This window comes from Zea mays, chromosome 3 (genome assembly GCF_902167145.1).
Source record: "Zea mays cultivar B73 chromosome 3, Zm-B73-REFERENCE-NAM-5.0, whole genome shotgun sequence".
NCBI lineage: Eukaryota > Viridiplantae > Streptophyta > Magnoliopsida > Poales > Poaceae > Zea > Zea mays.
This window is the reverse complement of record NC_050098.1, coordinates 94,907,158-94,928,953: the sequence shown is the minus strand read 5'-3', so window position 1 is coordinate 94,928,953 and position 21,796 is coordinate 94,907,158. Positions and strand designations below refer to the sequence as shown.

The window sequence follows — 21,796 nt, the reverse complement described above, 5'->3', positions numbered from 1 at the left end:
AAGGCTCTTGTGGTGACGCTATTCGGAGTTGGTCACCAACATCGGGCGAATTGCTCGCCGAACTTGCAAAATCGCCACGGCGGCCCCCTTTCCATGGGCAGTGCACGTCGCGCCACCGTCGCTGGTAAGAACTCCCTTGACGATTTCGTGCTATGTTCCTCATCATTTCCATGTCGGTGGGGGAATCCAGGAGGGCCAGGGCGCCAGATCATCGTGTCGCCAGTGAGGCATCGTCGCGGCTGGCTTGCGCGGATGCGCTCGGTCGTCGGTAGGTAGGATACGACCGCTCGGTCGTTGATCTCATGTCTAACAGACGTTATTATATGTAGGGTCGAAGTAGTGAGAACCGTCAGATCTTGTGGCATCGGCCGCAATTAGCACTGCGTATCCCTTCGCCTAGATTAAATCCTAGCCGTCAGATCGGACGCGGGCGGACAAGATTAGAACATAATGTAACCAGGTCCGATCTAATCTGGGCGCTTGATCTCTAATCGGATGGCCGAAATGCACCCGTACCCTTTCGGTCGCGTTTTGTTGCAAATAGACCCCCTGTTATTCCAGTATCAACCCGCAGTCCTGGCGTCAGTGGCTCTATGTCTTGGGATTCTTACCCCGAGGCCCCTGCTGTTCTCTGTTTTAATGTGCCCAGTCCAAAGAGTTATAAAACCAGAGAAAATTTATTAGAAAAGGATTTTTAATGAAAAATAAACCCCTAGAACTTGTTTAATTCATATAAAATTCATATGAAGTCCAAATTGATCCATTCCAGTTCCTATAATTTTGTAATATTATTGTTCATCATTTAGTGCCACTGTTTTTACATGAAAGCCAAATTAAAATTGTTTCCCTAATTAATCTTGTACTTAGCACATAAAACCTTCAGAAATTCATAACTTAAAATCCACAATTCCAAAATTAATGTTTCCTGTTCCTAGGATCTTATTTCAATGTGTAGATTATTATCATGTATTTTGTTTACATGTTTGGTGTGATCTTAATTTCTCCTTTATACTATGCTTTTTTGTATTGTGGCGAGTAGAAGAGCTAGTGGCTTAGGATCCCGGTGTTCAGCAGATAGAAGTTGCTAAGCAGGAGCTCATTGAAGGCAAGTTGTGCCCTTAACCACTTTTATTATCCAATAATGTTATTTATTATCACTATTCAATGCATAGGTTTAATTTTGATGGGACCAAATAAATCACCCTACTCTGATTATCTTTTTACCTTGTTTACACTGAATCATTTGGGTAGTTATGTTATTGCTTTACATGGTTTGGTTTAATATTTCATTATATCCATGTTCTAATTATTCTGTTATGTTATTTATGTTCATGTCAAGATCATTATTTTAATTGGAACATGGAGCTTGACTTAAGAAACACGTGCCACCACAAGGGTGGAATGGGACGCCCTTGGCTGACTAATTAGGAAAGCTAGTGGAAGACTACCGTACCCGAAAGGGGCAAGGGCAGTAGGGGAGTTGCATGCAAGGAGGTTCTCGGGTTGATTTTGCTGCGATGGCGGTCAGACGAGGGATTCTTGCAAGTGCTCTTCCCATAAACTGTAGCGGGTTTTCGGAAGCTAGTGGAACTTTGTAAAGGCCTCGCAGTGGATCCCTAGCCATTCACCTCGGTAGTGTCTAAGGGCCTTGCAAACCCTGGCGACATGGGATACACGACTTATGGGTACAGGGTAGAACCTCTGCAGAGTGTAAAACTGGTATACTAGCCGAGCTCACGGTCATGAGCAGCTCAGGACTCTCGCATGATTTAATATGGAACTTAAATTCAATTTGTCATTTGCATTGCATGGGATTATTTATTAATTTTGTTATATTATTCTTATTATGGTTTGGTATTCACTTACATTTAGTAACTGCTAATAAAATTTGACCAACTTATTAAAAGCAATGCTTAGCTTTAACCCCTATTGTTGATCAGCTTTACACATTACATGAACTCCCACCTTCGGTGAGTTCATGCCACATTATTCCCCACAACTTGTTGAGCGATGAACATGTATGAGCTTACCCTTGCTGTCTCACACCCCCCCACAGGAGAAGAACATGTGGTTCTAGAGGAGCCACACAACGAGGAGTTTGATCTGATCTAGGTGGCGTCTCCCAGTCGACTTTATGACACCAAGGATGGACCTTAGTTTGTTTTATATTTGTCTTTTATTTTGTAACACTTCCACAATGTAATAAGTACTCTGATGTTATTGTGACATTTATCTCTATACAATCTGTTATTATATGTGTTGTCTTCTTTGGCGCTTATATGAGATGCACCCGGCTTTGTCCCTTAAAACCCGGGTGCGACATTCCTCTTGGAGGAGGTACATTTGGGTAATAACTGGATTTATTACTAACACTTAGCTCTACTCATAGTAATAAATATTTTACCAACTAAAAGCAACTGCTTAACCTTAACTCCACATACAACTAGTCCACCTTAGCCAAACAGGACATTTGATGAGTACGTTGATGTGTACTCACCCTTGCTTTACAAACCACCCCCACCCTAGGTTGTCCCCACTGTATTCAGTGCTCAGGAGGAGATGCTGGCAACATGGAGGACTTTGAGGAGTTCCAGGACTATGACGAGTTCTAGTTTTTCTTAGTGGCAAACCCCTAGTCAACTGCCTGTGTAGGCCTTATCTGCTATGTTACGTATTTCCGCACTTTGATGATATTAATGACTATGCTATGTATTACACTCTGTGGATGTCTTGGACATCTTATTGTAATAAAAGTACCTTTCCGCTATTTACTTTGAGCAATGTGTGATGATGTCCAATTATGTAATCACCGTGTACGTGAGTTTCTGATCCTGGCACGTACACGGTTCGCATTCGGTTTGCCTTCTAAAACTGGGTGTGACATAAGTGGTATCAAAGCCTTGCTGACTGTAGGACCGCTAACCTAGACTAGAATGGTCACCCTAAGGACTATAGACCTCCACTCTTACCTTGATCTTTAGTGTCATTTCAAAAGTTGGTCATCTTGACCAATTCTATGTTATTACTCATCTTACAAAATTTTGTCTCACTTTTCTTTTTGTTTACTTGCTGGTCATATAGTTCTACTCCCACTCTTGTGCTTAGGATGTCTTTTGTACATGGCTCATATTAGATGCACTGCACGTAAGTCAGTGATCCCCTTTTTGCCTTCGCGCCTAGCAGAGCGCCCTCTGCGCCGCACGGTAACAGGTCAGTTTAGCCACCGGGAGAGACTGCATCGTCGCCTGCACGAGGAGCAGGAGTGTCGACGCCAGGAGCAGGAGCAGGAGCAGCAGGACTCTTCCTCCTCGCCTCAACACGAGGTGGAGTCTGGGAGGCAGCCTTCCCCTGCACCTCAGCCAGAGATGCCCCCTGCACCACCACAAGGCATCCCGACTGCTGGAGGAGACCCTGATGGAGATGACAACGACGACGCCGGTGGCAGTTCGAGCCACAGCATGGAGCTCTCGAAGAAGCAGGAGCCAAAGGGATGGATCACTAGACCCATCACTCACGACACAGCTCATGAGTGTCACTTCCACGATGCTCTCGACACCTTGCTGTGTCGGGCGTTTGACTGACACACTTGGTCCATCGAGTACTGTTGTGTAGTCTACCAGCATCGTCGTAGGTTATACCCGGACCAATGGGAGGCTACTTGCTTAGTGCGCCGTTTGGACGATGATCTCTGGGTGCACAGGCCTTATCAGAGCACTATTCTATCACTGAGAGGGATACTGCCGAGGCAGCCATGCAAGATGCTGCACGTCATGCACTTTTGCTGTATTGCTCATTGTTCAGCGAGGTAGCTGACGGCCTCGACCTGAAGTACTACCCTCATCGTTCGACCAGCAGTGCTGGAGGTGTCATTGTCTCGTCTATTGGTGAGGGCAACCCCAGGCTGAATAGCATGGTCAACCTGGTCGTCGTGCTCAACAATGAGCTGGACCACGCCCTTGACAAGTTGAGAAAGGTTCGGGTGGAGGTTGCGGAATTGTGTGCTGAGCGCGCAGCGTGCCACTATTTGGATGGTGGTTCTCCCGCCCCTGTCGGGATTCAGCACCCTTACCATTCGCCACCCCGTGGTCGCTTCGATCATGGTACCCCTAACTGTAGGACCCAGATAGATTTGGATCCATAGATCGACAAACTCGGAGTTTGTAATAATATTTAATTCAGTGTCTTAGTCTCAGTTAGTCTTAGTTAGAGTTAGATTGCTTGTCATATGTCTTGATGCTTGTCGTGATGAACTTGTAATGAAGTTGGATCTTTGTAATGATTGCCACCAAGGTGTGGGCATCCCCTATAACTTGGTGTAGTTATTAATAAAGTCAGTTATTTAGTTGGGCAACCTATTTATTTCCACTTTCCTCCGTATCTAAAGATCTGTGTTGGGAGTCAATGAAGATGATCAATTGTTCAGCGCTATGAAGATTTCCATATATCTTTTCTTATGCTAAAAGACTGCAGAGTCAGATCTGATATGTGTGTGCTTTCTACAGATGTCTGAGAACAGGCGCCGAGGTGCAAGACGTGCTCAGCAAGAGCAGCAGGCACCCTAGGAGGAGGTAGCTCAGCAGCAGTTGCCACTGCCACCCCCGATGACCATTGAGCAGATGTTCCTGATGTAGACCCAAGTCGTCCAAGCAATTGGGTAGACCTTAGCAGCAATGAGGTGCAGCAGCAGCCACCCCCACCTCAACCTTAGGTGCAAGTTCAGATGTCGTAGGTGCCTAGAGACAAGCGGGCAGAGTTCATGAGGGGCCATCCCCTATCTTTGCCCATTCTACTGATCCCATGGACGCCGAAGATTGGCTACGTATCGTGGTCCACGTGAGTTGCACACTGCTCAGTGCAACGATCATGAGAAGGTGTTGTATGGTCCCCGACATCTAAGAGGAGCAGCACAGTCTTGGTGGGTGTCTTACCTCGCCACCCATGCCGACCCTGAAGCCATCATCTGGGAGGAGTTCAGAGACAACTTCTATCGTTACCACGTGCCTGAGGGACTGACGATAGTAAGGAAGGAGGAGTTTCTATCCTTGAAGCAAGGTCCGATTTCTGTCAGTGAGTACGTACAGGGACAGGTTTCTGCAGCTATCACATTATGCGCCAGAAGATGTCAATACAGATGCTAAGAGGCGGTATCGTTTCCTGAGAGGTTTAGTTGATCCCCTTCACTACCAGCTGATGAACCACACCTTCCCGACCTTCCAGCATTTGATCGACAAAGCCATTATGACTGAAAGGAAGCGTTGGGAGATGGAAGAACAAAAACGCAAGACTGGTGGATCTCGGCCGGGAGTAGCAGTCGTCCCCGCTACTCAAGCAACCCACCTCAGCAATTCAAGCAAGGTCACCAGCACAAGCATCAGCGCCAGAACCAGCAGCAGCGGTACCAGAGGCAGTTTCCTCATCAGCAGCAGCAGTACCGTCAGAACAACTAGTAGGGAGGAAATCAGTATCAGCATCAGAGCAACTAGGCACCTCGCCTTCCTGCCCCAACAACCAACCAGAACAACCAAGCAGCTCTAGCGCAAGGAAGAGGTCGTGCATGCTTCCACTATGGGGAACAAGGCCATTGGGCAAGTCATTGCCCAAAGAAAGCAGCTTAGCAATAGCCAGCTCCCAATGCCCCTGTCCGGCAGAATGCAATGCAGCAAGGAGGCAACAACCGTGGACAGCCTCATGCCCAGTGCGGAAAGATGAACCACCTGGAGGCCGACATAGTCCAGGAGACCCCAGAGTGGCACTAGGTACATTCTCAGTTGAGTACCATTCTGCAAATGTGTTATTTGATACTAGAGCAACACATTATTTTCTGACTGCATCATGGGTAGAATCACACAATACACCAGTAGCACCCATGTATTCACCTATGAGGGTTAGTTCAATTGGTGGGAGAACCCAAACAGATAGATTTTGCCCTAGAGCAAGAGTTCAATTAGGGGGGATAGAGTTCCCCGCTGATCTAATAGTTATGGGTAACCAGGATGCGACTATAGATGTCATCCTAGGGATGAATTGGCTAACCAAATATCAAGCAAGTCTTAGCTGTGACAAGAGAACGGTGAAGTTAGTATCCTTATTAGGAGAGGAAGTGTTAGTGGAGTTATCACCAAGTTAGTATCCTTATGGGTAACAAGGAAAGGAAGCTATCACCAAGTCACCGCCCATATTGAGGAAATCGAACCATCAGAAGCTATCAACATAGTGTCAGAATTCCCAGATGTGTTTCTCGAGGAGTAAGCATGACACCTGAAAGGAGAGTTGAATTTGTCATAGAGCTTATACCTGGCACCGCCCCTATTTCCAAGAGAGCCTATCGAGTGCCCAGACCAGAATTGGTGGAACTTAAGAAGCAGATTGATGAGTTGTTAGAGAAAGGCTACATCAGACCAAGTACCTCACCTTGGGCAGCCCCAGTGCTATTTGTGGAGAAGAAAGATGGTATAAAGAGGATGTGCATTGACTATAGGTCCTTGAATGAAGTCACTGTCAAGAACAAGTACCCCTGCCCAGAATTGAATACCTATTCGATCAGTTGAGAGGAGCCAGTGTGTTCTCAAAGATAGATCCGAGGTCAGGCTACCATCAGCTCAGAATCCGGCCTTCGGATATACCAAAGACAACATTTATCACCAAGTATGAACTATATGAGTTCAATGTCATGTCATTCGGTCTGACGAATGCGCCAGTTTACTTCATGTACTTGATGAATAGCGTGTCCATGGACTACCTCGACAAGTTCGTAGTGGTGTTCATTGATGTTATCCTTGTATATTCCCAGAATGAGCAAGAGCATGAAGAACACTTGAGGAAAGTACTACAAAGGCTACGAGATTGTCAGTTTTATGCCAAGCTTAGCAAGTGCGAGTTCTGGATCAGCGAAGTCCTGTTCTTGGGTCACATTATAAATTGAGAAGGATTAGGTGTGGATTCGAAGAGGGTAGCAGCTATTCTGGACTGGAAAATACCGAAAGCCATCCGAGGAATCTAGAGTTTCATTGGAATGGCCAGTTACTATTGGCATTTCATTGAAGGTTTCTCCAAGATTGCCAGGCCAATGACAGCCTTGTTGGCAAAGAAAGTGAGTTCAAGTGGACCCCAGCGTGCCAAGAGTCCTTTGAGACACTAAAGAGGAAGTTGACAACAACACCAATATTGATTCTGCCAGATGTCCACAAGTCATTCTCAGTATATTGTGATGCTTCGTACACCAGATTGGAATGTGTGTTAATGCAGGAAGGGAAAGTAGTGGCATACTCATCCTGCCAGCTGAAGAATCATGAGAAGAATTACCCTACTCATGATCTGGAGTTAGCAGCAATGGTTCATGCACTGAAGACTTGGATGCACTATTTGTATGGGCAGAAATGTGATATCTACATGAACCACAAGAGTCTCAAGTACATATTCACCTAGTCAGAGCTAATCATGAGGCAGCGAAGATGAATAGAGTTGATCAAAGACTATGAGTTGGAGATACATTATCACCCAGGCAAAGCAAATGTGGTTGCAGATGCTCTGAGCAGAAAGAGTCAAGCCAATATGTTGGCCGCTCACCCAATGTCATATGAGCTAGCAAAGGAATTCGACAGGCTGAGTCTCGGATTTCTGAACAACACTCAACGAGTGATAGTCGAGCTGGAACCCACCCTAGAGCAAGATATCAGGAAGGGCCAGAAAGATGACAAGAAGATCAACGAGATCTAGCAGTTGATCATGGAAGGGAAATGCCCAGATTTCCATGAAGACGCAGAAGGAGTGGTATGGTTCAAGGATAGACTGTGTGTTCTCGACATCAAATCGATCCGGGAACTGATTCTCAAGGAAGCTCATGAGACAGCATATTCTATACACCCTGGTAGCGAGAAGATGTACCAAGACCTGAAGAAAAGATTCTGGTGGTACGGTATGAAAAGGGAAATAGCAGAGTACGTGGTTGTATGCGATAGTTGTCGGAGGATCAAGGCAGAACACCAGAGGCCCGTAAGTTTGTTGCAGCAGTTGCAGATTCCTCAATGGAAATGAGATGAGACCGGGATGGACTTTATAGTTGGTTTGCCCCGCACTCGTGCTGGTTATGACTCCATCTGGGTAGTAGTGGACCGTTTAACAAAGGCGGCCCATTTCATACCAGTCAAGACCACCTACAACAGTGCAGTGCTAGCAGAGCTATACATGTCTCGAATTGTGTGCTTGCATGGTGTCCCAAAGAAGATAGTATCAGACAGAGGCACCCAGTTCACTTCTCATTTTTGGCAGCAACTACATGAAGCTTTGGGCACACACTTGAAGTTCAGTTCAGCTTGCCACCCACAGACAGATGGTTAGACAGAGAGAACCAACCCGATTCTTGAAGACATGTTGAGGGCTTGTGCTTTGCAAGACAAGTTAGGTTGGGACAAGAGGCTACCTTATACAAAATTCTCCTACAACAATAGCTACCAAGCCAGTCTAAAGATGTCACCGTTCCAAGCACTCTATGGGAGGAATTGCAGAACTCTGTTGCATTGGGACCAACCCAGCGAAAGGCAGGTATTCGGTCCAGATATTCTGCTTGAAGCTAAAGAGAACATCAGGATGGTTCAAGAAAATCTGAAGACATCACAGTCCAGACAGCGAAGCTATGCTCACACCCGAAGAAGAGAACTGAGTTTTGAATTGGGAGATTATGTCTACTTGAAGGTTTCACCGATCAGAGGAATCAAAAGGTTCAAAGTCAAAGGCAAGCTAGCGCCTCGATACATCGGACAGTACCAGATTCAAGCAAGACGTGGAGAAGTGGCATATCAACTCTGCTTACAAGAAAGTCTTTCAGCTGTGCATGTTGTGTTCCATGTGTCCCAGATGAAGAAATGCTTGAGAGTACCAGAAGAGCAGTTGCCAACAGAGGACCTTGAAGTTCAAGAAGATCTGACATATATGGAGAAGCCAACACAGATTCTGGAGACAGCAGATCGGGTCACTCGGAGAAGCACCATCAGGATGTGTAAAGTCAAATGGGGCCATCACTCAGAAGAAGAAGAAGCAACCTGGGAAAGAGAAGATGATTTGAAAGCCAAGTACCCCGAACTCTTTACTAGCCAACCCTGAATCTCGAGGGCGAGATTCTTTTTAAGGGGATAGGTCTGTAACACCCTGAATTTGGGGGTATAAAATTTCTTTCTAAATATCTACCAAATTCAGGTGTTACTCTTCTCTCTCTCTCTCTTTCCTTTGGTTAGAATTAGGTTAATTAGGAGAGGAGTTAATTATTTATTTTCTCAAAACAATGTAAGTCATGAATTGATGCATCATGCTGAGTCCAAGATATTATTTGAATTGATGCACATGTTTGATTTGGTATGAATTTGAATTGAAAACCCTAGAGAAAATAAAATAGAAAAGCAATTAGAAATTTGTAACACCCAAAATCTCATTTTAGCGTGTGTTTGGTTGCGGGTCAGGACGGGACGGGACAGGATGATCCCACACACTAGACTGTTTGGTTGGGAGTCAAGGTTGAGACGGGACCATCCCTAGAAAAATAATATCACTAGAACACTGTCCCTATTCGTCCCTCCGAATCGGGCGGATAGTTTCATCCTCCACGGGACAAGCCCCTCACGAGCCCTTCTCATCCTCATCCTCAGATCCGCCTCTTCACCCCACTGGCCGGCGAGTAGCAAACTCCATCCACCCCACTGGCCGACGAGCAGCAAACTCCAGGTGCAGAGCAGATAAGTTCCTCATGAGCGGTGAGTTCCCTTTCCCGTTTACTCTCCTCTTCCCCTCTGATCTCCTCTTCCTCCATCCCCGGGCGTGGAGATCTCGTCCAGTTTAGTGGAGATCTGGTACGTGGTTGAGCGAAGCGCTGGCTGGACCGGGATGGATGGGTGGTGTCACACCCGGGTTTCAGGGGTCCAAAGCCCGGGCGCGAACATAATCACTAGGTGTGCTGGGACCAAGTCTCACACATATGATGAATCATGGCACAGGATCGAATGTCAAATCTTTACTATATAATAGAAGTTCTGTACAAAATAAATAATTACATTATAAGGAGACAACGGTCCAGCAACCCAAAGTTGACTGGGAGACGACGTCCTAGACCTCTCACGAACACAGCATAGCATCCTTCATGTGCCTCATCCTGTGGTACCTGTTCTTGACCTGTGGGGGGGTGTGAGACAGCAAGAGTGAGCTCACATACGTTCATCGCTCAACAAGTTGTGGGGAATAATGTGCATGAACTCGCCAAAGATGGGAGCTCACGTGAAGTGTAAGGCTAACCAAAGAGGATGGTTAGAGCTGAGCATTGCTTTTAAAGTTGGTCAAAATTTTATTAGCAATTACTAAGTATAAGTAAATACCAACCCAATTAAGTAGTAGAACAAAAGTAACAACATCACATGCGATGCAATGCATATGACAAATTGAATTTAGTTCCATAATTTAATCATCAGAGAGTCCTGAGCTGCTCATGACCATGAGCTCGGCTAGTATACCAGTTTTACACTCTGCAGAGGTGGTACCCTTTACCCACAAGTCATGTTACCCATCTGCCAAGGGATCGCGACTTCCCATACACCTCTACCAAGGAGGCGAGGCAGGGTAACACTACGAGGCCTTTATAAAGTTCCACTAGCTTCAGAAAACCCGCTACAGTTTATAGGAAGCTCCAATGCAGGGTTCTTGCCTGACCGCCATCACAGCAAAATCAACCAAGGACCTCCCTACACTGACCACTCCCCTACTGCCCTTGCCCCTTTCGGGTAAGGTAGTCCTCCACTAGCTTTCCTAATTAATCAGCCAAGGGCGTCCATAAACCTTTGTGGTGGCACGTGTTTCTCAAGTTAAGCTCTATGTTCCAATTAACATTAATGATCTTGACATGAACATAAATAGAATAACAAAATAACTGGAACATAGATATGATAAATAATTATCCCAAATCCATGTAAAGCAATAGCAAACTACCCAAGTGATTCAGGGGTAAACAAGGTAATGAGATAAACAATCTAGGGTAACCTATTGGGTCCCATCAAAATTAACCTATGCATGAATAAATGATATTAAAGAACATTATGGGGTAAAAAGTGGTCAAGGGCACAACTTGCCTGGGACTTGAGATTCTAGGTATCAGGATGATCTTCAGGTAGCTCGTGTCCTCACGCTAAACGTAGCAATACAAACAAACATGTATAGGCAAAATTAACATCACACGAATCATAAGAATAAAATAAATATTAATAATCTACATAATCATATAAACATGAATCATTAATTTTCGAGTTATAGATTTTAAGCTATGAATTTCTGAAGGTTTCATGTGTTTTGCACAAGATTAAATAGGATATAAATTTTAATATGGCTTTCATGTCAAAACAGTGACATAAATTGATAAACAATAATATTACAAAATTATAGAAACTGGAATGGGTTAATTCGGAGTTAGAATGAATTAAATATGAATTAAACAAGTTTATGAATTTATTTTTGTGCTAAAAATCAATTTCCCTAATTATTTCTCTATTTTTAACTCCTTCTGAACTGCGCGCCAATTTCTGGAAAGTGCAGGGGCTGTTCGCAAGTTTTCCTAGACTCAGTGAAAACCTAGAGAGGACTGCGGGTTGATATAGGTAAAGGTCAGGGGTTCTTTTATTAATTTGCAGAGGCCGAAGGGGTATCTAGGGTTTTCGGCCGTCCGATCTGGGATGATCGGCCCAGATTAGAAGCGCGCGCTACACTCCCTCAATTCCCTCCGATCGCCGGATCCAACATTAACAGTCATCATATCACCTAAGTGCGATCCAATCCAATCCGCCACTCTACGATCTAACGGTCCAAATGATCCCAGAGTAACACGTGCTCGGATCAAATCAAAACAGTCGGATCGCGATCCAACGGTTCAGATCTAATTAACCCCAATCGTTTTCCAGCTCTAATCGCATCCGTCACCCGGGGATCCAACGGACCGAGGGCCATCTCCTACCAGACACTCGTCAACGAGACCGAGGCCTCACGGCGGCGGCCAACACTGGCGCGGTGGCGCCATAGCCGCCAAACCCCAAACGGAGGACCCGGGAGGCCAAACCTTAGTATTCTAACGCGCAGAACAGAGAGGAAAGGGCAACGAACGTAATGGTGGATGCCATACCGAGGATTAAGCTCCCAGGAGTCCCGTCCATGGCGCACGACGGTAATCCGCGGAGTCAATGACTCCGGCGAGCAATTCGCGGCACCACGGTCGTCTACCACACAAGACACCGCAACGCGTACGTCAGGCACACCACGGTGGTCTCCACTGACCGAACCCATGGCCCCGAGCGCCACCCATGGCGGCCGCCCCGGTTGGTGAATTCGATCCCGAATCTGCCACGACGGAGTGAGCACTGATGGGTAGGGTTTGAGGATGGCCGAGCTCGGAGATGCGAGGCAGAAGTCCTAGGGTCCCGAATTTATACCCGAGCACGCGGGAGAGACCGACCTCGGTTCCCCAGCCGATCCACACTGATTTCGCAGAGGCTGTTGCGGAGGATGGTTACGGCAAGGGGATGGAGCTGACGATGAAGTCGCGCAAATCCTGGAGGATCCGGTCAGCGCAATCCGGTTCTCGCGGGGAAGAAAACTCTGGCGCGTGGGATTAGCGACGACTACAACGACCCGCCCGAGAACTCCGGCGGCGGGATCCCCTGTCTGCGTTCGCGAGCCCAGCGGAGAAGACAGAGCCCGATCGAGGCCCACACGTCATGGACCAAGCGTGCGACACAGTGGGTGGGGAAGAGTGGCTGACAAAAGGATCCACACGGCAGGACGCTCGATCAGCAGTTGGGCCACACGGGTGTAAAGGAGCTGTTGGGCCGAGTTAGTTGCGCGTGTGTGAGGTTGACTGGTGGGACCAGATGGCAGCGCGGGCGCGGGCGCGGGTGTAGGAATTGGGCTGGCGCGAGGTGGAGCTAGGTGGGCCGAAGGCGGAATTGGGCCCAGACGCCAGGGTATTCCCCTTTTCTTTTATTCTTTTTATTTTCTGTTTCCCTTCTTCCCAAATTCACTTCATTTCTAATTTAAATTCAAATCCTATGACAAATTTGTCTTCAGATTATATTGGGTACTAACTTTGAGCATATAATTCTATACATATTTTATGTAAATTTTATACTCTTTATCTCTTTCTCTTCTCACTTCCTAGTTTCAATCCAAACTTCAATTTAGGGTTTAATCCAAATTTCAATCATTATATTATTATTATTATTTTATACACATTTTGGTCCTTACAGGTGGTAGGCGGCGGCATGGATGGGTGCCTGGGCGCCACCAGTGTTGCTGACAGCAGCTTCCTGCATCGCGGCGTACGTGACCGTGAGACGTGAGTAGCTGCTGGACTCCATTTCGGTCAAGGAGAGCTAGCCCTGGCCAACCCCAAGTGTTTCACCAGATAAGAACATCAAACTTTAACAATGGGTAGAAATCATTTCGTGATGGCACAGTTTTTCAGGTAAAACTGAGCTGTTTTGGGGGGGGGGGTTTGTTTCGCAAAACAGCTCTATCAAAAGCTTCGTACATGGCTGAAAAAGACAACAAACAAGGGAGCTATTTTTCCTCTATATGATTGTGAGAGCATAAAACATAAAAAGAACCTTCGCCTATCTATAGTTTGTGTTGATAAACATAAAAGCCACGACTAGCATGGTGAAAAACAGGTTGGATGAGCACCTATACATGTCTCAACACACACGCTTTTATTTTGATAAATCGTACCATATCTATGATTTATCTTTTGTTAAATCATAGATCCCTAACACTTATATTTTGTTATTATGGACAGTTTGCATGAACACTTGATTGTACACCTATATATCAATTCTACATTATTGTTGTTTGCTTGAGATTATTTCCCCAAATATTGATATGATTCCAGATTTATCATGACATGCCATATGTTTTTTGGATTTGATGCTTACATGTAGATGGATAAGAAGACCAAGGTTATAGTTTGTGTTGTTGCTGCACATAAATTACTGTCAATGATGGCTATGATTATTCATTCTAGAAAAAGAAAACGAAATGCAAGGAGGACTGGGATTACCTATGCACCAATGCATGAAAGGGATAGAACTAGAATTGAATATCTCAACACAAAGATTTGGAAGGATGACACAACATGTATAAACATGATTAGAATGAAAAGGGCTTGTTTCTTTCACCTAACTAAACATTTTAGAGAGCGTGGTTTACTTCAAGACACTGTCCATATGTGTGTTGAACAACAAGTGGCCATGTTTCTAAATACAGTTGGTCATAACCTTAGAAATAGGTTGATTGGCATGAATTTTGGTAGATCTGGGGAAACAGTTAGTCGATGTTTCAATAAAGTTCTTCGTGCAATTGGTGAGCTACATGGGGAACTAATTAGGCCACCTTCATTGGACACTCCAACCAAAATAGCTGGGAACTACATATGGGATCCGTATTTTAAGGTGTGAAACTCATCACTCTTTTGTTTTTAGGTCTATATTCATGTTGCACACACGGCCCTAATGTTTCATGCTTGTATTGCCCTTAAACTAGGATTGTATTGGAGCTATTGATGGTACACATGTAAGAGCCACTGTTTCTAGAGATATGGAGCATGCCTTTCGTGGTAGGAAGTCCTATGCGACTCAAAATGTAATGGTGGCTGTAGATTTTGATCTATGGTTCACTTATGTGTTGGCTGGTTGGGAGGGAACAACTCATGATGCCAATGTATTACGAGATGCTTTAGAACGTGTGAATGGCCTTCGCGTTCCACAAGGTAATAGTTTCACTTATTTGCTTGTAAATGACAATGTTTATGGAATTATGACCATAATATATATATATATATATATTATCATTATATTTTAGGTAAATTCTACCTAGTTGATGCGGGATATGGAGCAAAACCGGGATTCTTGCCTCCTTTCCGTGGTGTGAGATACCATTTAAACGAATGGGGCAATAATCCTGTACAGAAAAAGAAAGAGTTGTTTAATCTAAGGCACTCATCTCTTCGTGTCACAGTTGAGCGTGCATTCGGGTCATTGAAGAGAAGATTCAAGATTTTAGATGATGCATCTCCTTTCTTCCCTTTTCCAACACAAGTCGATATTGTTGTTGCTTGTTGTATCATTCATAATTGGGTCATACAAGATGGGAGTGATGAGTTTATTATACAAGATTCTAATTGGCCTAGTCACAGCCATGCTACATCTTTAGTTGGCCAAGCAAGTGAGCATGCTGCTATGGTTGCTTTGAGGCAAGGAATTGCAGACCAGATGTGGACAGACCATCAGAACTACAATGGAAACTAGTATCTTGTGATATTTGTAAGAACCTTTTGTAAGGATGCTATGTTATTGCAAGGATGTATTGGCTACTTTCTTTTATTTGTAAGAACTATTTGTAAGGATGCTATGTTATTGTAAGGGCATATTGGTTGCTGATTTTAATGTTGCTATGTTATTGTAAGGAAGTATTGTTTGCTAATTTTAATATTGCTATGTCATTGTAAGGAAGTATTGTTTGCAAATTTTAATATTGCTATGTTATTGTAAGGAAGTATTGTTTGCTGATTTGTATGATCCGGAAACTTGTAGGGAAGAAATGGAAGCTGAAGGACAAGGCTTCACTAATGGGCATGCTACCTGGACATCAGCAATGTCCTCTTTCAAGTTGTCCTACCTTACCAATGTGGTGTCAAGTGGCAAAAGGACATCGTCTGGTTTTAAGAAAGTTCACTACAACAGTTGTGCAAAAGCTATCAATGAAAAGTTCCAAACTGCCCTCAATGGCGAGCAGATTAAAAATCATCTAAAAACTTGGTCTAGAAGGTTTGCCAAGATAAATAGGATAAGAAAAGTGAGTGGTACAGGCTGAGATGAAGATAGTTTTACTATTACTCTGGATGAAGAGCACTATAATGGCTATGTTAAGGTATTATTTCTTCTACCTGCAATATGTGTTCAATCTGCAATATGTGTATAATCTGCTATCTAGTTTTTTATAATCTGCTACTTGTAGTAGTTGGTATATAATCTGCTATCAAATTTTTTATAATCTGTAGGCATGAAGATAATTTTTTATAATCTGCTACCTGCAATATGTGTTCAATCTACCTATTGATTTCAGATTTCAGTTATGTGCACATAACTTATGTAAGATTTCAGATTTCATAGCAATCATTGACAGTGAGATTTTAGACTTATGTACACATAAGTCACTGTACTCAGGGGTTGTTCCTTTGTTACTGCTTCTTGGCAACTCTCTCATCTTCCTATTACACATATCTCAACTTTCAGACTTATGTACACATAATGCAAATTTATAATAATCCAAATGTAGGATCACAAGAATGATGCTGATTGTTTAAACAAGCCTCTTGAACACTTTGCTGAGATGCAAACAATATTTGGAAACACCATGGCCACAGGTAAGTTTGCAAAGGATTCTAGTGCAGCTTTAGGCGAAGATGATGAAGTTGAAAATGAAGAAGTGATGGCACATGCTTTCACTAAAAGGATGTCCACTTGTGATGATAATACCACAACATCTTCGACAAGCAAGACCAGGAAGAAGGCAAAAAACGTGATAGTGAAGAGGAGGGGTTGATTGCTGCATTCAAAAGTGTCGGGGATACCTTATCCAATGCTATTGAGAAGGTTGCCACAGGGGACACTGATGTGCCAGATGATCTTTTTGATAGTTTGATAAACCTTCCAGGTGTGTGCTTTGTTCTTAACTTCAGATGTTGTAACATATTTTTTGACAATTTGCAAAACTTTGCAGGTTTTGAGCAGACCCACATATCTCTGTATTTCAATTATCTGGTGGCGCACCCTCACATTGCTAGAGCCTTCAACAAGTTGCCATTCGACCACAAGTTAATCTGGGCTCGCAATTTCGTCAGTGAAAAGTTCACAGGAGTGTGAGGGCAATTGGTAGGTTGGCTTGGAGGGTTCTTTTGCTTGAAGTACATCAAACAATGAATTGTGATCTATGTACGTATGGATTTTGTAGAAGCCTTGAACTTGATAGGCTTGGGCAGTTCTTTTGCTTGAACCACATCAAACAATGAAATGTGGTCTAAGTACGTGCATATTTTGTGGAAACCTTAAACTTGATATTATGTGTAATGCTAGAACACATTATTATGTATTGTGTGGAATTATAATATGTAATGCTTGAACCACATCAAGCATTTTGACTGAATTCCATTTTTTATGAATGACAAGTGTGTGAAAGATTTTAGATTTCATTTCTCGGCAACCCTTCAGAATAACAGTTATCTCTCAAACCAAACAAAGGACAGGACCAATCCATCCCCAGTTATACCTCTAACCAAACAAAAAACAAGGACCATCTCATCCCTTCGACCAAACAATACCAGGAATCATTCCATCTCCAACTCAGGGATCATTCTATTCCATCCTCATTTGTCCTGCAACCAAACGCACCCTAAGTGAGCGGTCAGGGGTTCGATCCCTTGGTCTATTACTTTTTTTATTGCACGTGGGCATGGGATGGCAGAACGGCAGAACAGACCGGTGGCAGAACATGTCAGAACACTTGTCCTTCACCGGTCTGTTCTGCCGTTCTGCCATCCCATGCCCACGCGCAATAAAAAAAAGTAACAGACCAAGGGATCGAACCCCTGACCGCTCACTTAGGGTGCGTTTGGTTGTAGGACAAATGAGGATGGAATAGAATGATCCCTGGGTTTGGAGATGGAATGATTCCTGGTACTGTTTGGTCGGAGGGATGAGATGGTCCTTGTTTTTTTTTGGTTAGAGGTATAACTGGGGATGGATTGGTCCTGTCCTTTGTTTGGTTTGAGAGATAACTGTTATTCTGAAGGGTTGCCGAGAAATGAAAACTGAAATCTTTCACACACTTGTCCTTCACAAAAAATGGAATTCAGTCAAAATGCTTGATGTGGTTCAAGCATTACATATTATAATTTCACACAATACATAATAATGTGTTCTAGCATTACACATAATATCAAGTTTAAGGTTTCCACAAAATATGCACGTACTTAGACCACATTTCATTGTTTGATGTGGTTCAAGCAAAAGAACCGCCCAAGCCTATCAAGTTCAAGGCTTCTACAAAATCCATACGTACATAGATCACAATTCATTATTTGATGTACTTCAAGCAAAAGAACCCTCCAAGCCAACCTACCAATTGCCCTCACACTCCTAGGAACTTTTCACTGACGAAATTGCGAGCCCAGATTAACTTGTGGTCGAATGGCAACTTGTTGAAGGCTCTAGCAATGTGAGGCTGCGCCACCAGATAATTGAAATACAGAGATATGTGGGTCTGCTCAAAACCTGCAAAGTTTTGCAAATCGTCAAAAAATATGTTACAACATCTGAAGTTAAGAACAAAGCACACACCTGGAAGGTTTATCAAACTGTCAAAAAGATCATCTGGCATATCAGTGTCCCCTGTGGCAACCTTCTCAATAGCATTGGATAAGGTATCCCCGACACTTTTGAATGCAGCAATCAACCCCTCCACTTCACTATCACGTTTTTTGCCTTCTTCCTGGTCTTGCTTGTAGAAGATGTTGTGGTATTATCATCACAAGTGGACATCCTTTTAGTGAAAGCATGTGCCATCACCTCTTCATTTTCAACTTCATCATCTTCGCCTAAAGCTGCACTAGAATCCTTTGCAAACTTACCTGTGGCCATGGTGTTTCCAAATATTGTTTGCATCTCAGCAAAGTGTTCAAGAGGCTTGTTTAAACAATCAGCATCATTCTTGTGATCCTACATTTGGATTATTATAAATCTGCATTATGTGTACATAAGTCTGAAAGTTGAGATATGTGTAATAGGAAGATGAGAGAGTTGCCAAGAAGCAGTAACAAAGGAACAACCTGAGTACAGTGACTTATGTGTACATAAGTCTAAAATCTTACTGTCAATGATTGCTATGAAATCTGAAATCTTACATAAGTTATGTGCACATAACTGAAATCTGAAATCAATAGGTAGATTGAACACATATTGCAGGTAGCAGATTATAAAAAACTATCTTCATCCCTACAGATTATAAAAAATTTGATAGCAGATTATATACCAACTACTACAAGTAGCAGATTATAAAAAAAACTAGATAGCAGATTATACATATATTGCAGATTGAACACATATTGCAGGTAGAAGAAATAATACCTTAACATAGCCATTATAGTGCTCTTCATCCAGAGTAATAGTAAAACTATCTTCATCCCAGCCTGTACCACTCACTTTTCTTATCCTATTTATCTTGGCAAACCTTCTAGACCAAGTTTTTAGATGATTTTTAATATGCTCGCCATTGAGGGCAGTTTGGAACTTTTCATTGATAGCTTTTGCACAACTGTTGTAGTGAACTTTCTTAAAACCAGACGATGTCCTTTCGCCACTTGACACCACATTGGTAAGTTAGGACAACATGAAAGAGGGCATTGCTGATGTCCAGGTAGCATGCCCATTAGTGAAGCCTTGTCCTTCAGCTTCCATTTCTTCCCTACAAGTTTCGGGATCATACAAATCAGCAAACAATACTTCCTTACAATAACATAGCAATATTAAAATTTGCAAACAATACTTCCTTACAATGACATAGCAATATTAAAATTAGCAAACAATACTTCCTTACAATAACATATCAACATTAAAATCAGCAACCAATATGCCCTTACAATAACATAGCATCCTTACAAATAGTTCTTACAAATAAAAGAAAGTAGCCAATACATCCTTGCAATAACATAGCATCCTTACAAATGGTTCTTACAAATATCACAAGATACTAGTTTCCATTGTAGTTCTGATGGTCTGTCCACATCTGGTCTGCAATTCCTTGCCTCAAAGCAACCATAGCAGCATGCTCACTTGCTTGGCCAACTAAAGATGTAGCATGGTTGTGACTAGGCCAATTAGAATCTTGTATAATAAACTCATCACTCCCATCTTGTATGACCCAATTATGAATGATACAACAAGCAACAACAATATCGACTTGTGTTGGAAAAGGGAAGAAAGGAGATGCATCATCTAAAATCTTGAATCTTCTCTTCAATGACCCGAATGCACGCTCAACTGTGACACGAAGAGATGAGTGCCTTAGATTAAACAACTCTTTCTCGTTCTGTACGGGATTATTGCCCCATTCGTTTAAATGGTATCTCACACCACGGAAAGGAGGCAAGAATCCCGGTTTTGCTCCATATCCCGCATCAACTAGGTAGAATTTACTTAAAATATAATGATAATATATATATATTATGGTCATAATTCCATAAACATTGTCATTTACAAGCAAATAAGTGAAACTATTACCTTGTGGAACGCGAAGGCCATTCACACGTTCTAAAGCATCTCGTAATACATTAGCATCATGAGTTGTTCCCTCCCAACCAGCCAACACATAAGTGAAGCGTAGATCAAAATCTACAGCCGCCATTACATTTTGAGTCGCATAGGACTTCCTACCACGAAAGGCATGCTCCATATCTCTAGGAACAGTGGCTCTTACATGTGTACCATCAATAGCTCCAATACAATCCTAGTTTAAGGGCAATACAAGCATGAAACATTAGGGCCGTGTGTGCAACATGAATATAGACCTAAAAACAAAAGAGTGATGAGTTTCACACCTTAAAATACGGATCCCATCTGTAGTTCCCATCTATTTTGGTTGGAGTGTCCAATGAAGGTGGCCTAATTAGTTCCCCACGTAGCTCACCAATTGCACGAAGAACTTTATTGAAACATTGAATAACTGTTTCCCCAGATCTACCAAAATTCGTGCCAATCAACCTATTTCTAAGGTTATGACCAACTGTATTTAGAAACATGGCCACTTGTTGTTCAACACACATATGGACAGTGTCTTGAAGTAAACCACGCTCTCTAAAATGTTTAGTTAGGTGAAAGAAACAAGCCCTTTTCATTCTAATCATGATTATACATGTTGTGTCATCCCTCCAAATCTTTGTGTTGAGATATTCAATTCTAGTTCTATCCCTTTCATGCATTGGTGCATAGGTAATCCCAGTCCTCCTTGCATTTCATTTTCTTTTTCTAGAATGAATAATCATAGCCATCATTGACAGTAATTTATGTGCAGCAACAACACAAACTATAACCTTGGTCTTCTTATCCATCTACATGTAAGCATCAAATCCAAAAAAACATATGGCATGTCATGATCAATCTGGAATCATATCAATATTTGGGGAAATAATCTCAAGCAAACAACAATAATGTAGAATTGATATATAGGTGTACAATCAAGTGTTCATGCAAACTGTCCAAAATAACAAAATATAAGTGTTAGGGATCTATGATTTAACAAAAGATAAATCATAGATATGGTACGATTTATCAAAATATAAGCGTGTGTGTTGAGACATGTATAGGTGCTCATCCAAAATGTTTTTCACCATGCTAGTCGTGGCTTTTATGTTTATCAACACAAACTATAGATAGGCGAAGGTTCTTTTTATGTTTTTATGCTCTCACAGTCATACAGAGGAAAAATAGCTCTCTTGTTTGTTGTCTTTTTCAGCCATGTACGAAGCTTTTGATAGAGCTGTTTTGCGAAACAAAAAATTCCCCCCAAAAACAGCTCAGTTTTACCTGAAAAACTGCGCCATCACGAAATGATTTCTACCCGTTGTTAAAGTTTGATGTTCTTATCTGGTGAAACACTTGGGGTTGGCCAGGGCTAGCTCTCCTTGACCGAAATAAAGTCCAGCAGCTACTCACGTCTCACGGTCACGTAC

The 21,796-nt window shown here is 43.0% G+C and overlaps 2 pseudogenes; one reads left to right on the top strand and one right to left on the bottom strand.

Annotated features, from left to right (window-relative positions):
* The first annotated feature begins 15,612 nt into the window (after positions 1–15,612).
* On the top strand, positions 15,613–17,233 carry LOC109945045 (uncharacterized; annotated as a pseudogene).
* A 706-nt stretch (positions 17,234–17,939) lies between these two features.
* LOC103652106 (uncharacterized) lies at positions 17,940–20,369 on the bottom strand (annotated as a pseudogene).
* Between the last annotated feature and the right edge of the window lie 1,427 nt (positions 20,370–21,796).